This window comes from Mesocricetus auratus, unplaced genomic scaffold, assembly GCF_017639785.1.
Source record: "Mesocricetus auratus isolate SY011 unplaced genomic scaffold, BCM_Maur_2.0 Super-Scaffold_100018, whole genome shotgun sequence".
Classification (NCBI taxonomy): domain Eukaryota; kingdom Metazoa; phylum Chordata; class Mammalia; order Rodentia; family Cricetidae; genus Mesocricetus; species Mesocricetus auratus.
Genome location: NW_024429199.1, coordinates 27,378,595 through 27,401,028, shown reverse-complemented (window position 1 = coordinate 27,401,028; position 22,434 = coordinate 27,378,595).

Below are 22,434 nucleotides of genomic sequence, written 5' to 3'. Positions count from 1 at the left end.
GAAGAGAAAGACTGAGCATCTTCATTAGCACAAGAGACCTGTTATGAAGAGGTTTGTTTGTAGGGAAAACTGGAACTTAGTGTTTTAATGTCATTTTCAGATGAGTGTTTTCACTCATTGAAACTTCACATCATTCACTTTTAGGAAATTTTCCAAAGGAGCCCAGCAGGCTCAGCTCTGTCACCAAAATCAACATCAGATGTCACCAGAGTTAGTTTTTGTGAACTTCTGGTTTCTTTTCCTAAAATTGTTTCCTCTTCTTCTTCTTCTTCTTCTTCTTCTTCTTCTTCTTCTTCTTCTTCTTCTTCTTCTTCTTCTTCTTCTTCTTCTTCTTCTTCTTCTTCTTCTTCTTCTCCTCCTCCTCCTCCTCCTCCTCCTCCTCCTCCTCCTCCTCCTCCTCCTCCTCCTCCTCCTTCTTCTTCCTTCTCCCCCTTTTTTTGGCTGATTCTGACAGAATTTTCAAATGTACTTTGTAAACAGTAAGTTACAGTTACAGTATAGATGGTATATATATTACTTTATGAACTTGTTATTCAGTTTTAGCGAAAATAAAGAACAAGATTTTTTGGTTACAATTATGAGTATGTGTGTGTGTATGTGCATAGAGGTGTGTGCACTTGAGTACAGTTGTCTATCGAAGCCAGAACAAGGCGTTGGAACCCCTGGGGCTGGGGTTGCAGGTGGTTGTGACCTGTTCAGTGTGAGTGTTAGAAGCTAAACTCATTTCCTCTTCAAGAGCTATGATATAGATGTGCCCACTGGGCTGGTATCCTCATGATCCGTTCATTTCTGGACTATGTCCAATTGTTATTTTCTGCGATGATCTCCATTTGGTGTAGAGGGGATTTTTGGATGAGGACTTGCAGCCACATGTATCTGTGGGTATAAGGATAAGATTTGGAATGGAGTAAGGGATTATGCTTGTCTAACAAAGTGGTTCCTGTAGAGTCTTGCTTAATATTCATGACCTGGGAAACTGGCTAGGTTTCCAGTACCAGGCATGATTTCCCTCCTGCTGAGTGGCCTTCAAGTGGAATTAGAGAGCTGGTGGTTGCTGCTGACATGTGAGTGCCACCATTGTGCCTCTGTGCTGCCTTGTTAATATAGGCCATGGTTTCCTCTCAGGGATTTGAGGTGGGCCCCTACTGCTGAAGACATTGAGCACCTAGGACACAGGACTCAAATGACTTGAGCTGGAACTAACCTGAAAGCCACTTTCCTGCTGTCCAGCTTCCATGGTTTCATGAAATACTCTGCAAACTGTCAAGGGAGGAAATCACTCAATAGTCCTACCCAGATGCAACACCCATGAACCATGACTATGTGTGTGTGTGTGTGTGTGTGTGTGTGTGTGTGTGTGTATTATTAAAAGATGTTAGCATTTAACTACTACTCAGATTAACCTATGGAATATATTGAACACCCAGAAACTTTTCAATATCTCCTTCCAGTCAGTACCCACATGTAAGGGAGAAATATCTAAGTTCTACCACAATAAATTATTCAACTTCAACTTCATACAGTTGTAGGTACATTTTTTTAGATTGTATCTGAGTTCTTTAATTCATTTTTTGTGAGATGCAAGTTCTTTTTTGTCCTTATGAGATATTATATTATATACATATGCAAATGCTAGTATAGTCTACCGTTGGTAGACATCTAGATGTGTTTCCCTCTGGGGAAATTGTGTATACAACTGTCATTTGTGAATGTATGTGTTTATTATCTTAGGTAGGAGGTAGTGTATTTTTACCACAATGGGTCAAATAGTAAAATATTTTTAATGTTACTTTAAAACATATCATTGGATAATATATAGACAAATGACTGTGTCTTAACAAAACTTTATGAAGAGCAGAGTTGAGCTTCACTTTGCTTGGCACTTAGAAAATGCTGAAAGTTATGATGGTTGTGTGTTTGCCGGTTACCAAAGGATTTCAATCAGTCTATTTTCCCACCAGCAACGAATGAGAATTCTACATCTTCACCAACAGTTCTCAGATATCTCTACGAACAGAAAACATTGCACTTCTTCTCATTTAGAAATTAGCATCATGATTGCTATAGTAGTAGAATATTTTGCTTTTTTTTCTCTAGGAAGTCAAGATAGTGATAGCCTATCAGTATTCCTACTGCAAGACCTGCATGACTTCTACTTGTGCTTTTCTGTCCCTTTAACTGGGCACAGGTGAATAGCACTTGGTTGGCAGTTGAGAGACCCAAACTGAGTAGTTCTAAACTTAGTATTGTCACCTTTCTTTTTAGACTTATTATTTATTTCATGTGTATGCATGTGTGAGCTCATGGGAGAATGCCTGTGGATATTTGATACTTAGAGTTAGAGTAATAGACTGTTGGGAACTAAACCTGGGTTCCACCCTTAACCTTGGTGATGGGGTACAGGGTAGGGAGGGGATAAGAGGGGAATGAAGAGAGATTCAGAGGGGAGGGGGGAACAAGGAGAGGGGAGGAGAGATGAGGGGAGGGAGGGAAGGGGGAAGGAAAGGGGAGGAAAGAGGAGGGGAGGGGAGATGCTTTAAAGAGAAACTTCCACCAAGGGGGGAAATCACTTTGTACATAGGATTTATCTCCCACCAGAGGTAGCCCAGGGACACCAGGTGTCACGTTAACTCATAGCGTTTAGGACTGACCCTGTGGGTGGCAGGAAGGAAGAGGAGTGTCCTTGGCATTCTGTAAAGGATGGGCTTTGAACTATGGCCAGCACAGAGGCTGAATTCTTAGACTGCTCAACCACAGGGTTGTGTGGCGAAAACGGGGATTTCCGATTTCAAAAATAGCACAACTTCAGTTAAGTTTGAGATCGCCTTTTTGGGAAGTTTGTTATATTTAGGTTCCCCACACCCACCCCCAGTCAAGGCTTTTAGGGTCCATCTGCAGCATTACACAAAATTTTAGTGACCTCATTTATCCCAAGGTTCAATTTGTGATCGAGATGGTTTCCTAAACGTTATGCATAAAGCAAGCCGTGACACTGACAAAGGTACGTTTTCACCAATGTGGTCAAAGTGAAAAAGTGACAGGGGACTTGTTCAGGCTTCTCTCTGCTTTCCAAATTGCATGTATGGTGGTTTGTGATCACAGATGGGGTCCACAGGTTTGGGGTAATGAACTGGCTTAGTTATAGAACCCGAGAAGGTTCAGCCGAGAGCCAGTTAGCTGCAGGTCTCTCCACTCAATGAATATTGGCTACAAAAACTGCAAAAACAGAATGAGAAAAAAATTAAATCCTATAACCAGCAATACTTTTTTCGTAAAACATAAAAATTTACACAAAGTTTGAATAGGGGTGGACCTCTTTAAATTGCAATAGGCCCACAAAGAAAGGTCGGTTTTCAAGGACAGAATTTGCCTGGCACTGAGCTGCCTCCTAGATCAGCATTCCTGGCTGTTCTTGCTTACCTAGTGCAGTCCTCGGAGGAGCAATGAGATCATGTGTCATGCTGGGTTTAATTTCAGATTTAGGGAGACACACAGTCTGCCTAATGCAGGGGCTGTTTCTACTCTAGCCTCCCTGAAAAATGACTAATTGGCTGTTTTAGTTTTTATTTCTTTATTTGTTTGTTTGTTTATTTATTTTTCTTTTTATTCAGGGTCTTGCTGTGTAGCCCTGTCTAGCCTGTTAGTATTTTGCTCAGAATAGCCTCGAACTGCCAGCAATCCCCCTACTTGAGCTCCCTAATTTCTGGGACTACAGGCATAAGCCACTTATGTCTGTGTTCTGAAAATGAAATCTAGGACACCCTTTATGTGCTCTAGGACCCTGCACTTTACAACATATGGAACAGGACAAGGGCCAAGGATGACACTTCCTCTCTCACTGTGTTCCTTAACTGCTTGCTGAAGTTTTGCAGTAAAGATTTTCAAACATCTCTTTAACTCTTGGGCTTGAAATGACCAGATTTCCGTTTGGATGCCTCCTCTTCCCTACGTGTCTACAGCATGTTACAATTTTATTTCATTTGGTCCCCTCTCCCCAGTCCCAGTTACTAATCCCCTGATCACATGAGCAGGAGGAGAACAAGTGGGAAAACTTTCTGGGTAAATCTCAGACCATCTTCCTTCCTCAAGGGGTAGAACTGAGCTATGGCCAGTGTCTGAGAAATTGCTGAGCCTGAGCATCTCAGATGAGAGCTTGAACGGCTCTCCAATGGGAAAAACCTCTCCTCTCACCCCGCCTTCTCTTCCAAGTATCTCCCTATTCCTTCCTTTTTAATTTTTTTTTATTTAAGTTAGAAACAAGCTTGTTTCACATGTTAATCCCAGCTCCCTCTCCCTCCTCTCCTCCCCCGCCCTCCCCACCAGGTCCCCCAGTTCCCCAACCAATCTCCACTCCGATCCCCAGGGAGAGTGAGGCCCTCCATGGTGGATCTTTCTAAGATGCATTTCAAGATGTTGGCCCGCACATCTGTAAGATGCTCTGGGGAGGGCTGGAGAGATGGCTCAACAGTTAAAGGCTAGGCTCACAACCAAAAATATAAGATGCTCTGGGGATTGAAGGGATGGAAGAGAACCTAGGTGTGTTCTAATGAAGCCTCACAAATTCATGTCATTTATCCAAGGTAGCGGCTATAGGAGAGCTGGTCTCCACTTGTCCACATAGACATCTGTTCAAGGCGTCTCACTTCTTTTGATGCAAAGTGTCTGCAGGTAGTGACTGACAGGAGGCAAGTGATGTTCTTTCTGAAGCTTGACCCCATGCCAACACGCCCACCCCCCTTTTTTTTTTAAGCTCATCAAGTTTATGGTGAGTCAAAATGAACTTTGCTTTGCTTTTGCCTGGAGCGTTTTCTATCACATCATGAAGTAATCGTTGATGGAGAAAAGGACAAAGGGTAGGAGATTGGAGCAGTTTGGAGAACTAAGCATCCAACCTGGAAATGGGGTGGGGTGGGGACACCTCAGGCACAGGACTGTCAAGGAGTACTTGGTCCTGTGGGACTGGGACAGGAGCTGGAAGCCCAGGAAAGAGGAGGACAGGTAAAGCCAAGGGCAAGCTCTCTGCCTGCCATCACCATGTTACCTTGGCGAGACACTTGGCCCTTCCTGCAAATATTGGAAATGAACGCCTCCAGAGCAACTAACTGCCTTTCCTCTTAGGCCCCTTGCAACTGTACACGCTCTAACAAGATGGGAACAGGAAAGAAGAAACGGGAGCTGCGTGGAGTGCTTGTGGGTAGCTCAGCTGTCCACAGGTCCCCTGAACCATCAAAGGACCACTCTGAACCTATCTCGGTCATCAATACACAGGAGAATGATGCCAGAACCTGCTGCTTCGGCGCTTGCTAAACTGACATAAGGAACATGAAGAGCTTAAGCGCAGGTCCTAGTCTGTGGGTAAGAAATGTTGGATGCTGGTGTCAGAGGTGAGGCAGGAGGACAGCATGCTGTAGCTTGGGGGAAATCCCCACAGGAGGTATGTGTTCTGTGTAGACGAAGAAACAGTCTGTGTAGGTCAGAAAGGCGGTGATGAAGGAAGAGTTTCAGAAACAGGGCCCCACAGCTAGGGCAACCAAAGCCAAAGAAAAATATACTGACTTGACCTTTATTTAAAAGTATCATGTTTTTCATCTTGAATTTCAGAAAATTTACTTTTATTTATGCATATACGTGTGTTTGTGTATGTATGTAGGCACAGGGACCTATAGAAGCCAGGAAGGGGCATTTGTTTGCCTAGGGCTGGAGTTACAGCAGTTGTGAGCCATCTGATATGGCAGCCGGAAACCACACTCCAGTCCTCTAGAGAGCACCAAGCATCCTTAACCACTGAGCCGCCTCTCCAGCCCCTCATCACAGATTATGGTATTAATTTCCATTTTAAAACAAGCACCCAAACACCATTATTCTAGGTTACTGAGCTCCCAGTCACCTCTTTTAACTTTGAGTGCACAGCAAGCATTTCATAGCCTCATTCTTGTATGAGGCCTACTCAAAACAAGCAGACTTATTTAGGCCTCAAAGCCAACAACGCCACAACAGAAATCATACTCATTTACCATAGAAAGTTCAGCTCTGTCTAAAAACTTATAACAATAACAAGAGAAGGCAAATGTTGCTCCTTTTCTGGTGACTTTGGAGGGAAGTTAGCATGTAAGAAGTCCTGCAGTCCCCTCTCTTAGCACACATGTGTCATCAAGACAGAATCTAGGCCTGTTAGACCACGGTGGGGAAAAGAAGTACATGTCGGACATAAGCTTTATTCTAACGTCCCAGGCCTGAGAGGACTTGGAGAAGAAGCATGGGCTGTTTGTGGGCTTGAGCAGGAAGGATGTATCAGTCTTTTCATTTCTGTGACCAAATACCTTACAAAAACAAAGTAAGGGAAGAAAGATTTGTTTTGGTTCACTCACGGTTTCAGAGGGTTTGGTGCACTGTGATGGGAAAGGTGTCACAGAGCCAAACAGCTCTCATCATGGTGGCCAAGAAGCGGCAACCGGAAGCTAGCACTCTCCTGACTTCCTCCTTTTTCCCTTTTAAGTCCATTTCATACTCTACTAGCTCACACTGAAGGAAACTTCCCTCTTTTAAGTTATCCTTTCTGGAAATGCCCTCACAGGCCCACACATGAGTGTGTTTCTGTCTTTTAGGTAACACAAACCAACAATGAGACAGTGACGGTTCCATCGTCTTAGTGGGGTGGTCAGGAGCTCAGTCAGTTCATGCCTAGTTGGTCAAACACAGGTTTCTAATAAGGGAAAATTTATTTGTACAGAGCAGCAGACATTCGGTAGTTTACGTTTTGGTCAGAAGGAAGGAAGGGGAGGCCTGAGAGGGCTGCAATGCTCTACAAAGAGAAGCAGGAAGACCTATGTGTGAAAGTCAGGGGCAGGCAGTGCTTGGCCTTTGGGGATCTCAGAGACCTATCCGGGGCATCCACAGAGAGGCAGGGCACTACATGCTTGGCAGCCAAGGAGCAGCTGGTCCTGGTGGATGTTCCACCCCAAGGCCCCTCCCCTGTCTCTCTCAAAACCCTGCTGCATCTCAGAAGGACCCCAAATGATGACCCCTCCCCCAGAGATGCTCAAGACAACTCACACAGGATATTTAAACTGTCCCTCGGAAAACAGGTATGTGGTTTTCCTTTCCCGTCTCCTCTCTGGGAGACTGGAAAACCATCTGGGAGAGATGTATTCATTAACCGTGGGCTTTTTCTAATTCAGTTTGATTTGGTCTGATTTGGATTGCTGCGTCGATGGAGAGGCTTATTGGGGCGCAGAAAATTTTCACCACTTTCAAAGGCACTCTGACAATGGACTACCTTATAGCAAATAGGCTCAGATTGGCCAGGTCTTCGGAAGTCTTGACTCCATTGGGCTCTTGTCTGTTTTCAGGACAGACAACAGCGCCATCCACATATAAAATGACAGACCACACGGTGTCAAAACTGTTTGCCGATGTTCACTTTCCAGCTCCACCCTACGACTGGGGGCTTCCTACAAGGGCCCTGCCCTTGCTTTTCCAGCCAACTCCTGGACTTCTAAAACCACTACACCACAATGTGAGCAGTGCTTTGCTGCTCTGTGAGGAGCACACAAAGGGTTTCATTGTGGCAAGGAAGCTTTTACATGCATCCCTTTTCATTTTCCTTATAACATCGTGGGTGGAGAACAGCATGTAGCCATGTCTTTCATGGATGAAAAGACAAACCCATGTAGTGGTTACATGGTTTGCTCGAAGCCACTCAGCCAGTTAATGAGAATACAGAGTCAGGTTTTCTCAGTGCCCTTTCTGTAGCTGCTTCTAGGAGAGGCAGCATAGTGGAAAAGCAGGGATAGGCACTTCTGACCTCCTTAGAGCTCTCCTTTATTCCTGCTTTTATCATGGTACTCCTGGTGTTCTGGCTTCCCTTGGCAGCCTGGGGGAAAGGCCCACCAGCCACATCCCAATGGCTAGAGTCCATCAAACTATCTTACATACCTTTATTTCCATCTTCAGTTCAGAGACGCAGAAACACCTAGGCTACCCCACTATTAACCACCAAGTAAATGTCTGATTGATCTCTGCGGTCTTATCCTGGTTCCTTCTCTGTTGGAGGGATACAGCAGAGGGAAATCTCCAAAGTACACAAAACCATCTATAAGTATATTCAGTAACAGAGAATCGATTCGAAGCCAAGGACAGAATCTTTATTGTATCTTATCAGCAGGTTCTGGAAGCATATGGAAAATACACGGCTCTGCCTTCTGGGAACTCTCCACAAAGAGGGAGACCAGACTCTTACATGGGGACTCTTTGTTTTCTGACACAGAGAAGAAAGAGTTCTGTGGTACGGTAGACAGAGAGCAAAGGGATGTTCCAGTGTTCTTGAGGGTCCAGTGAAAATAAATACTGCACCACAGCACCACAGAAAGAGGGAGAGAGAGACAGAGAGAGAGAGAGAGAGACTCTGAAAGAAGCTCAATATATGTGAAAAAGTCCTATTTAATATTTTAGAATTTGAGGCCTTCAGGATCACCCATGTTTATGTAGTCAGCTAATTCTATCTTACTTTATTTATGCTTCTGGGCAGTGCTGTGATCTGCCTTATAATTACAGCGACATACCCTGTCTATGTGTCAGGAATTCTGGGCACTAAAGTAATTTTAATGAACAAAGTAGAAAATTTTGACTTCTATTGGAGTGGTGTGTGCTGAATATGCTTCTCAAATGATGTGTTTTCCACAGAAAGTGACTCCAAACTTCCCTTAAGATTCACTGGGGAACCTTTTAAAAATTCTGAAGTCTGGCCCACCCACATCAACTTCAGCACCTCTGTGGGTGGCTGATGATTTTTCTTTCTTTTAGTTCCCCAGGTAATTCTGATGGATTGAAGGAGGACTCGAAACCACAGCCCAGAAATTCTGATGTACTTCCCTAGGAAGGCATGCCGCCGCCTCCCAACGTCCCTTCACGCTTCGGAAGCCGTTTACACAACTCACAAGTGGAAAACCTCGGACCTGGACACTGAGGGTGACACACCTAAGTACGTGGCTCACGCAGACAGTCACCAGGTCAGAACTGGAAACTGGTTCTTCTGGTTCTAAAACCTAGTGTGGTTTTCACCCTGTTTCAAGGAGGTAGGAAAACTGAGTCTTTTTACTGTTTATAGGACAATCTTTTTTTTTTTTTTTTAAGACAGGGTTTCTCTGTATTGTTTTGGAGGCTGTCCTGGAACTCGCTCGGTAGACCAGGCTGCCTCAAACTCACAGAGATCCGCCTGCCTCTGCCTCCCGAGTGCTGGGATTAAAGGCGTGCGCCACCAACGCCCAGCAATCTTAGGGGCTCCTCTGGGAAGTGAGGAGATGGTTTTCCTCACTTCCTGTCACTGGTGGAGGATTTTAGCAGCAGGATCAGCTTTTATCTTTATATAGTCACTATGAAGCTCATTTGTTAGCTCTTGCTTCCTTGCTGTTTTGCTTTTGAGACAGGGTTTCACTATGTCGATTTGGCTGGTCTCCAACTCAGATATCTGCCTGTCTCTGCCTCTGGAATGCTGGTATTAAAGGCATGCACAACCATGACTGACCTGACAGCCATCTCTTCTTGGCATCTCATTGCCAATATGTTTTTCCTACACACCATGTCAGCCATCCACGCTGCCCCGTGGACACTGCAGCTGCTCCTGGTTCGTCCTGGAATTTCTCAAAGGTGAAATCCCCATTCAGGCCATAAGCCTGCGGTCATTGCTACAAGGGTTCTCCAGCCCCAGACAGTACAGTCCCACTTAACACCTCCCTCTTTCGTTTCCCTTCCTGTCTCGTCATCATTTCAAGGAAAGGGTTTGTGACTCTCCTGGTCACCTTGCAAATACACTGTTCTCTAAGCATCAGCCCTCATAACAGCTTCTGATGTTTTTCCTTCATTTTTCTTCCCAGGGCTTCTGAGGACCAAATCCACAGCCTGTGCATCCCAGGCAAGTGGTCTACCATTGAGCTGAACCCCCAGCCCTCACCTGCTGCCATCAGTAGCCGGTACCCTGTTCCTACATCATGCTCTCTGTGTAACTCCTAGGTATCCTGCAGGTCCCAGTTTAAATACTTTGAAGGGCCTACCCAACCTCTCAGACTTAACTAGGGATACCCCCCAACGCCCCATTACATGATTACTTCCCAATCTGTTTCCTTTTTTGTTTGTTTGTTTTTCGAGACAAGGTTTCTCTGTGGCTTTAGAGGCTGCCCTGGAACTAGCTCTTGTAGACCAGGCTGGTCTCGAACTCACAGAGATCTCCTGTCTCTACCTCTTGAGTGCTGGGATTAAAGGTGTGAGCTACCACCACCCGGTTTCCAAACCATTTCCTAATTTGTCTTTCTGCATATATTTCTGAGCAGTGCTTTGTTCAACACCCTTCTCCACTGCTCAAGAGTAAGCATTTTGATTGTTGCTGTATCCCTAGATGCTGAAGCAAGTATGTGAATTATTCTCCTCCCCCTCTCTGTCTCTCAGACAGGGTATCTCTATGTAGACCAAGCTGGCCTTGAACTCACAGAGATATGTCTATGAAAGAATTTTCTTAGTACTTCCAGTGTCTCTTAAAGTTATTCAGTAGCAGAGTCATAATTTGATAATGGTTTGACCTGGTTTGGGCTTCCTCCACTATGACAGTTTGCAGCTGAGTAAGAGGCAGTTTGTTCTGGAGAGGACCCCAGAGCTCAGTTACATTGCCCAGGGTACCAGTTATGAACCCCGGGGGCCATAGTGCATTATTGAACAAGACTGAGGACCACAAATTGAAGCAAGGATCCTGCCTGGCCCTACAGTCAGCCACCAGATAGCAACTCCAGTCTCCCCTGTTCAACCCGAAGGTAACCTGGCTCAATAATATGGCAGTTCTTGGTTTCAGTACTAAGTGGATCTTCTTAAACATCCCGTGAAAACATTCTTTACATAAAATGCTTACTACCAAAGAAGGGCTAATTCTGAGTATGTTCAATTTTTCCCTAAAATTGCTGTCTTCTGGAAGGACTCCCAGTTTTCATCACACACATTATTAAGAGAATTATTCCTTCCCTAGGAGGAATTCAGATCCCCCTGAAACTTCATACTTTTGCTGACTCTGCTAATATTTATTTAGGATCGGAGCGAGAAGACAGGACTAGTCACACGGAGAATGAAGAAATGCTTCTCTTGGTCCAATTCCTAAGCACAGAGGGGCGTTGACTGCTCGCTCATAGTTTTACTGGAAGCAAGGAGATAAATGACTTGGAAAAACTGGGGTAATAATGGCCATTTGAGGTGAACTAGGGAACAAAGGTATCCTTTGTTCACTGCCTGGTATCCCGTCAGGGACAGGGCAGGACACACACTTCTGTCTCACGTGAGCATGCAACAGATCTCATGACTGACTGACCTCTGTAACTCTACTATTTCCATGTAGCCCGAAATACCGGCTTCCACCACAAACCTTTTCCTAGAGATCCAGTAAAGAAGAGGTGGAACAGGACTTGGGCCTCCACAGTGTCTCTCTCTCTACACACACACACACACACACACACACACACACACACACACACACACACACACGCCCTAGAACAGCTTTATAGATATATCAGAGTAAGAGGTGTTTTGTGATCTAGATTATGGCTTGTATTTGTTTACTGGAAGAACCACAGGACACATACACACATCTATTGAGGAACACGGGGATGCCTCTGCTGGGATCCACTGCCTAGCTCTGACCTAGGGCACTACCCATACATCTACTCAAACTTGGGGAGAACTTGTCAGGGGTAGGGATGGAGGTCTGGGCAGCCCAGGTCATCTTTGCAGTTAGAGCCAGTGGAACCCCTGTCCTTCTCACACGTTTCTGTTTACTCGTCCCTCTTAAATGTGCAGCCGTGTCTTCTGGCTTCACTAAGAAGTTCAGATGCAAAAGGAGCGATGATCTGTTTGAAGTCTTTTCATAGAAGATCTGTTTACTTTTGATAAAGAAGCCAGCTGCGAGAAAGACTAGCCAACTGTTTGGGCTGTTAGACTTTATTGAACCATGAATTCCCCTGGACCAAGGCCTATGCTGAAATCCCTCATTCTTTACATAAATAAACACATAAATACAAGCTTTTGGCTAGTACCTAATCAAAACACACACAGGCAAATGAGGCTTAGCCATGCCCTGGAAACTCCCAGTTTCCAAATGTCAGTAAGACAGTCACTGGGTATCCACTCAGTTGAAGCACATACACAAAATCCCCTGGATCTTAACAAATAACAAACAACAAGGTCTTCGCTCTTTCTAGACCCTTTGATGGTTCAGTGGCTAATGCTGGGATTAGTGAGGGAAACTGACTAATCTGAAAGTTGTTTTTTCTTGGAAAGACTATGCAATGCAGTAGTTAGTGAGATGCCCTAAACAATTATTCAGGCAAAACAAAACAAAAACTAGGTGACAAATGATCTTTTTGGCCAGGGATTTATCATTCTTGGCTTCCCTGATTTTTTTTTCCAAAGGGATGTGTGGTCTTATAACTTTGGATTTATTTGGATCAGTTTAGGCTGAAATCACTAAATGCAGAAATGATTCCCTTCTCAGTTTTCTTTAAAATTGTTTTTAGTACATACACTTATCTGTGTTTGGGGGAGGGGTCTCTTAAGGGTGTGGGTAGAGCTTAGACAGTTATATGTGATAGTTGGTTCTTTCCTTCCACTGTGTAGATCCTAGGGATCAAACTCAGGTCATCAGGCTTGGCAGACAGTACCCTTACCCACCAATCAATTTTGCTGACCCTCAGCTTTCACAGAACCAAATTACTACATATCCCTAGCTCACTTTGGCTCCAAGGCCCAAACCGTGAAATGAAAAGTGCCCAGATTACACCTAGTGGCATGCCTTCCATTTTCAGTTCAGAAACACTATTCTAATGTGACATGGGTGCTCACTTAGTGTTAAGAGAAGCTTTTTCCTTTGCTAGCCGCTTTGGTTTATCCCCCGCCAGTCACCTGGGCTCTGCCGCGCCAGCCTGGTTCTAGATCCGCATGAGTCCCAAATAAACACACAGGAGGCTATATTAATTATGAAGCTGTTGGCCTTGCTTGTTTCTTACTGGCTAGCTCTGCCTTAAGTAATTACCCCATAATTGTTAATCTAAGTATGTCTCTTACCGGAGAATAGTTCCCGGCTTCTTACCCCTATGGCGTCACATGTCGACTCTCTTATCTTTCTCCTTCCCAGAGTTCTCCTGGACTCCTAGTCCCTCCTATCTAGGTTTCCTATAGGCTCAACAGTACTTTATTGACAAATGCACAGGACTTCCCCCAACATCTCCTCTTTTCTGTTTAAACAAAAAGAAAGGTCTTAACTTTGACATAGTCAAATCATATATAACAGAACAGTTATCAAGTAAGAATACAGTTGTAATATTTTGTCTATCAACATTTAGCAAGATTTAAAGAAAATATCATCCATCCCATCCTTGTGAGTACAAAGTCCTATATGTAGCTTTTCTTTTATCATAACTAAGGAAAACTATAATTATAACTATCTGTCTTCAACTCCATCAAAGACCACAGAAGGATAATATATAAACACTAGGATTGACAGAGACATCTTGCTATCTGGACAGTCACCCAAAGTTCCTCTGTATTGTCCGGGCATCCATCTTCAGCCCATAGGCCACAATGTGTCTGGAACACTTCTCAGCAAAGCAGGAAATTTCAAAACTGTCCATCTGCATCAGCAGTCTGTCAGTCATTTTTCTGTGTCCTGCAGAAAGTCCCGTAGACTCTTCCATGAAGCAGGAACCCTGTAAGACTGAGTTCAACAGTCACTTTCCTGTGGGTCCTGCATGTCCAGATTATACAACAACAGTCAAACAGTCTAGGCAAGAGCAGTTTCTTGCCCAAATGGCTAATCTTGCCATGTTGAAAGCAAACTCCATAACGAGTTTCTTCGATGCCCGTTTTCCTCTCAGACATAATTGGTGCTGCCAGGAGCAGACATTTCTCATTGTCAAGAAAAACCCTAAACAATTTTAAATGCCATGTTCTGAAGGTCTTTAAAAGGTTTGAAGACTGTCCATCTCAAATATATTTCTGTATATCTAGAAAACCTAACTAACCTAACTATAAATTCTGACTATTATTAGTAACTATCTATAATCTGTATTTAATTACGCATTACATTTTAAAAGATCAGTATAAGCACAATACTTAATCAGGAGGAGAAATATACATATCACAAAATTGACCTTGAATTTGTATCAATAAATGAAAAACAATACCCATACCATAATTCCCCTTTTTACCATTAAAAGAAGATTGGCTGTGATCACTAGCCAATTATAAACAATCCCATTTAAATGAAAACAAAGTTTTATAAACAAGATGGGAATTGGGACGTCGCTCATTCCAAACTGCTTCCTGCTGGAAGGGGGCGCTGTTTATACCATGGGGATCATGACAAAACTCAGAAACCTGTATAAGTCCGTATTTTCAGGGTCTGTAAAGCTCCATCATCTTAGCTGTCTCAATTGTTGGAACCCCTGGTCCACTGCTTCCGGGGGTCTTGGTTGGTCAAACCACAGAAGCCTGGAAGGAATTCTCAGCTTTTCATTTTCTGTAGAAACATAAATGAAAACTCCTTTTCCAAGTAACATATCCTTATACTTAAATTTTGAAGTCAAGGCATTTTCAAAAGATAGAAGTTGGATTAATTCAGCAGCATTTATAATCAAGTGTACTTTAGCAGCTGTTCCTTCCTTAGCAATCAAAAAACTGAAAAACATAATAGCGTACAGTATCCAGACTCTCTGTGTATTTTCCATCTTTAAGTGGCTTATTTATTTTTTATTTATTATTACTTTATTTATTTCACTTTTATTTATTTTTCTTTGAGACAGGATTTCTCTTTGGAAATCTGCCTGCCTCTGCCTCTGCCTCTGGAGTAAATCCTACCAGCGTGCGCCACCACAACGCCGGCTTTTGTATTTATTTACCACTTTGCCGTTTCATTTTCTCTCTCAATCTCACGTATATTTTTAAACACACTGTAAACCTTTAGAGGTTTTCTTCATCCAAGTCTGACTTTACTGTAAATCTTTATGTTTTTCTGGCCACGTGTCTTATCTGTTAAAACCGCGGCTGTTTTAAACTGCCGTTTCAAGATGGCGGGCGTAAGCGTGATTCCAGCCTACAGCCTCAGTCCATGCTGACATCCAGCAAAAGCTGCCACTTCCAGCTGTATGTACACACCTTTCAATCGTTAGCAGAGTCTCTTAAAACAAACTTGTTGGTTTTTTTTTTTTTTTTTTATGCCCAGTCAGGAAGACTCCAGTAAGCGAGCCACGTGAATCTTGGCTTGTCGCTAGCAAAACAGAGCACACCTGAGAAAAATGCTGCTACCAAAAATCTGTGCTTCTCTCCGTTCTTCTGTTTCTAAAATTCCTTTAAAGCTTTTGTCATTCTGCGTGGAAATTCAATCCCACTTCTGACACCAAATTGTTGGCTTCAACGGACGCTGTAACAATACGCGACACACAATTACTGAAAGTAAAGCTAAGTATTTAATATAGAAAATTACTCACAAGGTACCAAACCCAGAGGAGCTAGTTCTCAGCTAGCGGCCGGACCAGAAGCCGAACTCCAGGAAAAGAGAGCGAGACTTCCTGTGTGCTGTCTTTTATACCTTCCCCCGTAACGCCCCCCTAGCCATGCCCAGAAGTGGGCCTGGCTAGTGACGTAGTTCTGCCTACGTACGTATACGTCTTTACGTCCAGCCGTATACGTCTTTAATCCTGCCTAAATCGGGAGCGGGATTGAAATCCCCAGAAAAGCAGCTTCTCTCGGCCCGACCAGGCACACGTGGACTCTTCTTTCGCTAAGTTCCTCACCACTTCGCTCGGCAAGGCACGATTCCTGCCGCCAGGAACCAGCATCTTCTACCTGCCGGTAAGGTTAGGCGGTATTCCAAGGTTTCTCTCGCGGCCACGTGCTGTTTTACTGGCGGCCTGTTGACTCCGGCCACGTGCTCTTTTGCTGGCAGCCGGTTGATTTCGGCCTGAATTACTCCATTGGTAACAAACGTAACTGCTTTATACAATGTCAACAGCTAACACTATGATGCAGGATGTTAAGAATTTTCTTGTTTTTTGCATGGATGGGATTTTAGAAAGGGTTGAGGACCTACCTGAAAGGTACTTCCTACCCACGATGGTGATTGTTAGCTTCATAATCAACATAATTTTGTTAATGAAATGGCTCAAAAATAGGACTAAACTTATACAGGTCATACAGTCATCGCAGGATAGTTTTGAAATCTTAATAGAAAGGATTCAGGAAATGCAAAATTCATTGCAGGAGAGTAAGAAAGGGTTGGTAGAAAATATTCAGGATATTAAAAATGATAATGTAGGTCTGACGAACAGGTTTAAAGAGACGGAACACAAAACCGAATTATTTTCAGGAAAAATGTGTTCCACAGATAGAATTGAAAAATTGGAACATAATGTGGAAACATTTAACGAAAAACACGGTTCCATGTTTGATGATTTCACTAGCAAATTACAAAGACTGGAACATAAAATTGAAATGCTAACAGAAAAGAATTGTTCCATGTCGGAGAGCAATGATAAACTAACTGATAGAATATCATTTGTGGAAGGCAGTTTACATGCTATTGAGGTACTTGCTAAGGATGAGAATATTAGAAATTTGGAATCACATGTAAATAATGAATGTAAAAAAATGAAAGATTCCATGACGTCCTTGGAAAATTATTTGTCCCAAGAACTTCAAGAGCTCAGAGAAACAATGATGAATAGACTGCAGGAATTAGAAGACGCTCAATCTGATACTTCAGAATCAGAAATACAGGCAACAGGTCAGGACAGGAGTTTCCCAAAGCTTCTCAAATGCCGGAATGATTTCCCTAAGGTTGCTATGCGTTCCCCTATGGTTTTTCCAGTATCTGTAACAGAAAAACCAGCAACGAAAAAACAATCAAATGGTCCCATTGCTTATCACTGGGAGCCTATACAGATGAAGGATCTAAAAAATATTAAGGACGCCATTGTCATGTATGGTCTTCATTCTCCCTTTGTCAGAGAGCTCCTAACCTCATGGGCTACTGTAAATAAAGTAACCCCAAAAGACTGGGCCCAATTAGCCTCTGCAGTGCTCGAAAATTCATGTCAAATTCAATGGAGAGCTTTATGGAGGCAAGAAGCAAAAGCTATAGAAATTCAGGAATTGCAGAAGGGTCATGAAGTATCCCAAGACAAGATTCTGGGGGAGGGTCCTTACGCTGACACTCAGGTTCAATCTGCATATGACGAGCACATGTTGTCTTTGTGCCGTACAGCTGCTTTAAATGCCTTGGATAAGGTTTGTGAAACAGGAGAGATAATGCAACCCTACACCAAGGTATTACAGGGCCCAAGGGAAAGGTTCACTGAATTTTTAGAGAGATTATCCAGAGCAGTAGAAGTACAGGTAGCGAATCCAGAATCCAGGCGTCTCCTTATAGAATCTTTGGCGTATGAGAACGTGAATCCTCGATGCAGGCAGGTAATTTGGCCATTAAAAATAAGATCAGCGCCATTGGAGGAATGGGTCCTACATACAGTGCACCTGGAATGTAAAAGTCAGGATACAGGAGCTTGGGTAGGTGAAGCTATTTCTACAGGCTTGAGGAGGCACCAGGATGCCAAATACCCTACCTGTGATGATATAGAGGCCTGGGTAGGGAAGGCAATCTCTAAGAATTTTAATAGGCATAAAGATACAACATGCTTTAACTGTGGTAGAATAGGACATCTTAGTAGGAACTGTAGACAACGCGTTCCTAGAAATAATGCTTTTACCAGGAATGCATCAAACAGAAGGCCTAAGCCTCCTGGTCTATGCAGGAGGTGTGGGAAGGGGCGCCATTGGACTGATGAATGCTTTTCCACAATAGACAGACAAGGTAGATCTTTAAAGCCAAAAAACGGAATTCAGGGGCTCAACCGAGCCCCGAAAAGAGAAATTATCCGGTCATTCCCAGTGACAGTGGAGGACAGCCTCTCCCAGGACAATTAGAAGATCCACTGCCCATTGTAAATAATACGGCACTGGATAATACATTAGCTCCAGAGGATGAATCAATTACATCAGGAGGAGATACAAAACATATATTTTGGCAAACTTCTATACAATATCATAGACCCAAACTTCCAGTTAAGGTAAATAATAGGGTAATTTACGGTCTTTTAGACACAGGTAGTGACGTCACTATCCTTAATCAGCAGTCCTGGCCACATACCTAGGCTTTAAAAGAGGCTAATGTTCAATTCTTAGGGATTGGAACCCTATCTGAAGTTAAACAGAGCGTTAGATGGATTGACTTTATTGGGCCAGAAGGACAGAGAGGAAGGTTAAAGCCATATGTTGCAGATATTCCTATAAACCTCTGGGGTCGTGATCTACTCCAGCAATGGAATACGCAGATTAAAATTCCTCCTGTATCAGCTAGGAATTATAGACAAGCTCTTAGTGGTAGAAAGAATATAGTAAGACAGTCCAGAAAACAGATCCCAAATGTACAGGCTGTACAGAAGCAAGATGCTAGTGCCAAACCTACAGAGCAACCAAAAGCTCTACCATTAAAATGGCTGACAGATGAACCCGTCTGGGTGGGTCAATGGCCTATGACATCTGAGAAGTTAGAGGCTTTGGAGAAGTTAGTGCAGGAACAGCTAGATGCTGGACATATTGAGGAATCAACTAGTGCATGGAATTCACCTGTTTTTGTTGTCAAGAAGAAGTCTGGTAAGTGGAGAATGGTTACTGATCTTAGAGCCATCAACAAGGTAATTCAGCCTATGGGGTCTCTACAACCTGGGATGCCGTTACCTTCTCTAATTCCTAAGGATTGGCCAATTATAGTTATAGACTTAAAAGATTGTTGCTTCACCATACTGTTACAAAAAACGACAGAGAAAAGTTTGCCTTCACAGTACCGACCTATAATAATTCCCGTCCGGTACAGTGGAAGGTACTACCTCAAGGTATGTTAAACAGTCCAACTTTGTGTCAATATTTTGTGAATAAACCTCTAGAAATAATTCGTAAAAAATTTCCACATTCGTTAATATATCATTATATGGATGACATATTATTGTCTGATTCAAATAAGGATACTTTGGAAAAGATGTTTGAGGCAGTAAAGGAAATTTTGCCTTGCTGGGGATTACAAATTGCCCCAGAAAAAATACAAAGAGGAGATTCTATTAACTATTTAGGTTATAAAATAGATGCTCAGAAAATTAGACCACAGAAAGTACAGATCAGAAGAGATCGTTACCGGACTCTTAATGATCTTCAAAAACTATTAGGAGAAATCTCTCAATTACAGACGATTATTGGTGTAGAAGGGCATGATTTAAAACACCTGAAAATGGCTTTAAAAGGAGATAAAGACCTAAACAGCCCACGAGTACTATCAGCTGAGGCTGAAAAAGAATTAGAATGGGTAGAAAAGAGAATATTAGAAGCACATGTGGACCGTGTGGATCCAAATCTGGACTGTATTCTGGTTATTTTACTATCTAGAGAATACCCCTCAGGAATATTAATGCAGAGGGAAGACGTCATTCTAGAATGGGTATTTCTGCCACATAAACAGAATAAAAAATTGAAAACCTATATAGAAAAGGTCTCAGATTTGATATTAAAAGGTAAATTAAGGCTTCGTCAACTGACTGGGAAAGACCCAGCTGAAATTATTGTACCTTTAACGAATGAGGAAATTTCCTCCTTATGGAAGGATAATGAGTATTGGCAAATAGCTTGCAGTGACTTTTTGGGAAGTATTAGTAATAACTATCCCAAAACAGAGAGAATCAAATTCATAAAGAAAACAATTTGGATTCTTCCACGTATCGTGAGGCAAACACCTGTTTCTGGAGTTCTTACCTTCTACACAGATGCAAACAAATCAGGTAAGGCAGGGTATAAATCAGGAAATATAAGTAAAGTAGTTCAAAGCCCTTACAACTCCGTACAAAAGGCAGAGTTATATGCCATTCTCATGGTACTTAAAGACTTTACAGAGCCTCTCAATATAGTCACAGATTCTCAGTATGCAGAAAGAGTTGTCTTGCACATTGAGACTGCAGAATTTGTTCCTGATAATACAGAATTAACCTCATTGTTTTTACAATTGCAGGAAATCATCAGACACAGGACTCATCCTATATATATATAACACACATCAGATCCCATACAGGTCTGCCAGGTCCTCTGGCACAAGGCAATGATGAAATTGATTGTTTATTAGTAGGTAATGTGTTGGAAGCTTCAGAATTTCATAAGAAACACCATGTTAACAGCAAAGGTTTAAAAAAGGATTTTTTTATCACCTGGCAACAAGCCAAAGAAATAGTAAGAAATTGTCCCAGTTGCTCATTGTACAATCAAACTCCATTACCAGCAGGTTGTAATCCTAAAGGTGTTCACAGAAATGAACTTTTGCAAATGGATGTATTTCACTTCCCAGAATTTGGCAGTTTGAAATATGTACACCATACTATAGACACGTACTCAGGCTTCCAATGGGCTACTGCCCTCAGCTCTGAAAAAGCTGACTCTGTTATTACACACCTCTTAGAGGTGATGGCTGTTATGGGTATACCTAAAACAATAAAAACTGACAATGGTCCAGCATATGTCTCCAGTAAATTGGAACAATTCTTCAAATATTATAATATAAAACATGTAACTGGTATACCTTACAATCCCACAGGACAAGCAATAATTGAAAGATCTAACCGAACCTTAAAAGAGATGCTTCATAAACAGCCAGGGAAAACAAAGACACCTAAACACAGGTTACACAATGCTTTACTAACGTTGAATTTTCTTAATGCTGATGAAAAAGGACAAACTGCAGCAGAAAGACACTGGACTACAGAGAAGACTTCTGAACTGAACCAACCGGTGTATTTTAAGGATGTTATGACCTCAGTCTGGAAACCAGGATATGTGTTACGTTGGGGAAGGGGTTATGCTTTTGTTTCCACAGGAGAAGAAAAGGTTTGGCTTCCATCAAAATTAATTAAAATTCGATCAGAACAGAAAACATCTCAGGAGGAGGAAGATAACAGCCCATCTACAAATTCATAGTCCACCATGGGTAAAGTGACCTCCTAAAAGGAAAGAGAAGTGTTTTGTTTTTTGTCTTCACAGGTAAACTCAGCAAAGAATACTGGATATATGGATTCCTGTAGAAGAATGAATAGCTACCCTGAGGACCATCCAACAAACAGTAACTCACTGTGTGGTATCAAAGTCTAAATCTCTCTATATTGTTTTTTCATAGTACCCTTTTATCTTTATTTCTTCACATACCTCAGTTCCCATTCATTTAACTGAAGCTGGCTTTGGAGTTGGATTGGCTCTCCTACTCTAAACTCAAGCATATTATTTAAATACGATTCAGAATTTCTGTATTATATCAAAGAGCCATTGATATAAGACAGAAGAAATAAAATGAGGGACTGTTATCTGTGGATTTCTTTTTCTGAACAGTCTAATTTCCTCCAGGTTTTCCATCTTCCCTATTGTCACCTCTTCCGGTATGCATACATATGAAAGTTAAAATATTTCTTTGTTAACATTAATGTTTGAGTTTTCCAGAGAACAAGGGATTTCCTGACAGCAATCTTCAACTGCTTCCGAAGGAGAATGAGGATCCACTTCCTTGACTTCACCTGATTCGACTGGAGGCATCTGAACTGCCCCACATCATTGACTCCACCTGACAAGCACTATCCTGAAACTGGCTTGAAACTACATCACTCTACACAACTCCGGACCAAGAAACTGAAACAGCACATCTTCTGCGATCTGGCCAGAGCTTCAAGATAAGAGCTTCAATCAACACTAGAACCCCAGTCAGGAACTTCAATCAAGCATCTCCTGCCATATTGAGACTGTCTGATCTACTGAGATTTTGTTATACTAACATTTTCTTTTCACAGGTCCCCATGAGATTATCATCATCCCATCTCAGCAGGAAGTAGTTTTGAGAATTCTACGCCCCCTCTCCCTACTATTGATATAAGATAGTTTACACCTGTTAGTGCTAGGTTTCAATTATTTTAGAGTTGGGATTGGAAGGAGGTGTTCATATTTGAGTGTTTCTTTCAGATGAGTTTAGGTTTAGATAGAATAGATGTTTGATACATTTTGTTCATGGACACAAGTTAGTTGTCTTTTTTAGACTAAAAGGGGAATTGTAGGAGGAAGTCTATGCTGCCATTAAACATGTGACTTACTAAGTCTATGCCGCCATTAAACATGTGACTTATTAGAGGCGCATACAGATGAGGTAATAAAAGGGCGGTTTACCACACTGCTAACCACACCCACTTTAGGCAGGACTAAAGATGTATACGGCTGGACGTAAAGACGTATACGTACGTAGGCAGAACTACGTCACTAGCCAGGCCCACTTCTGGGCATGGC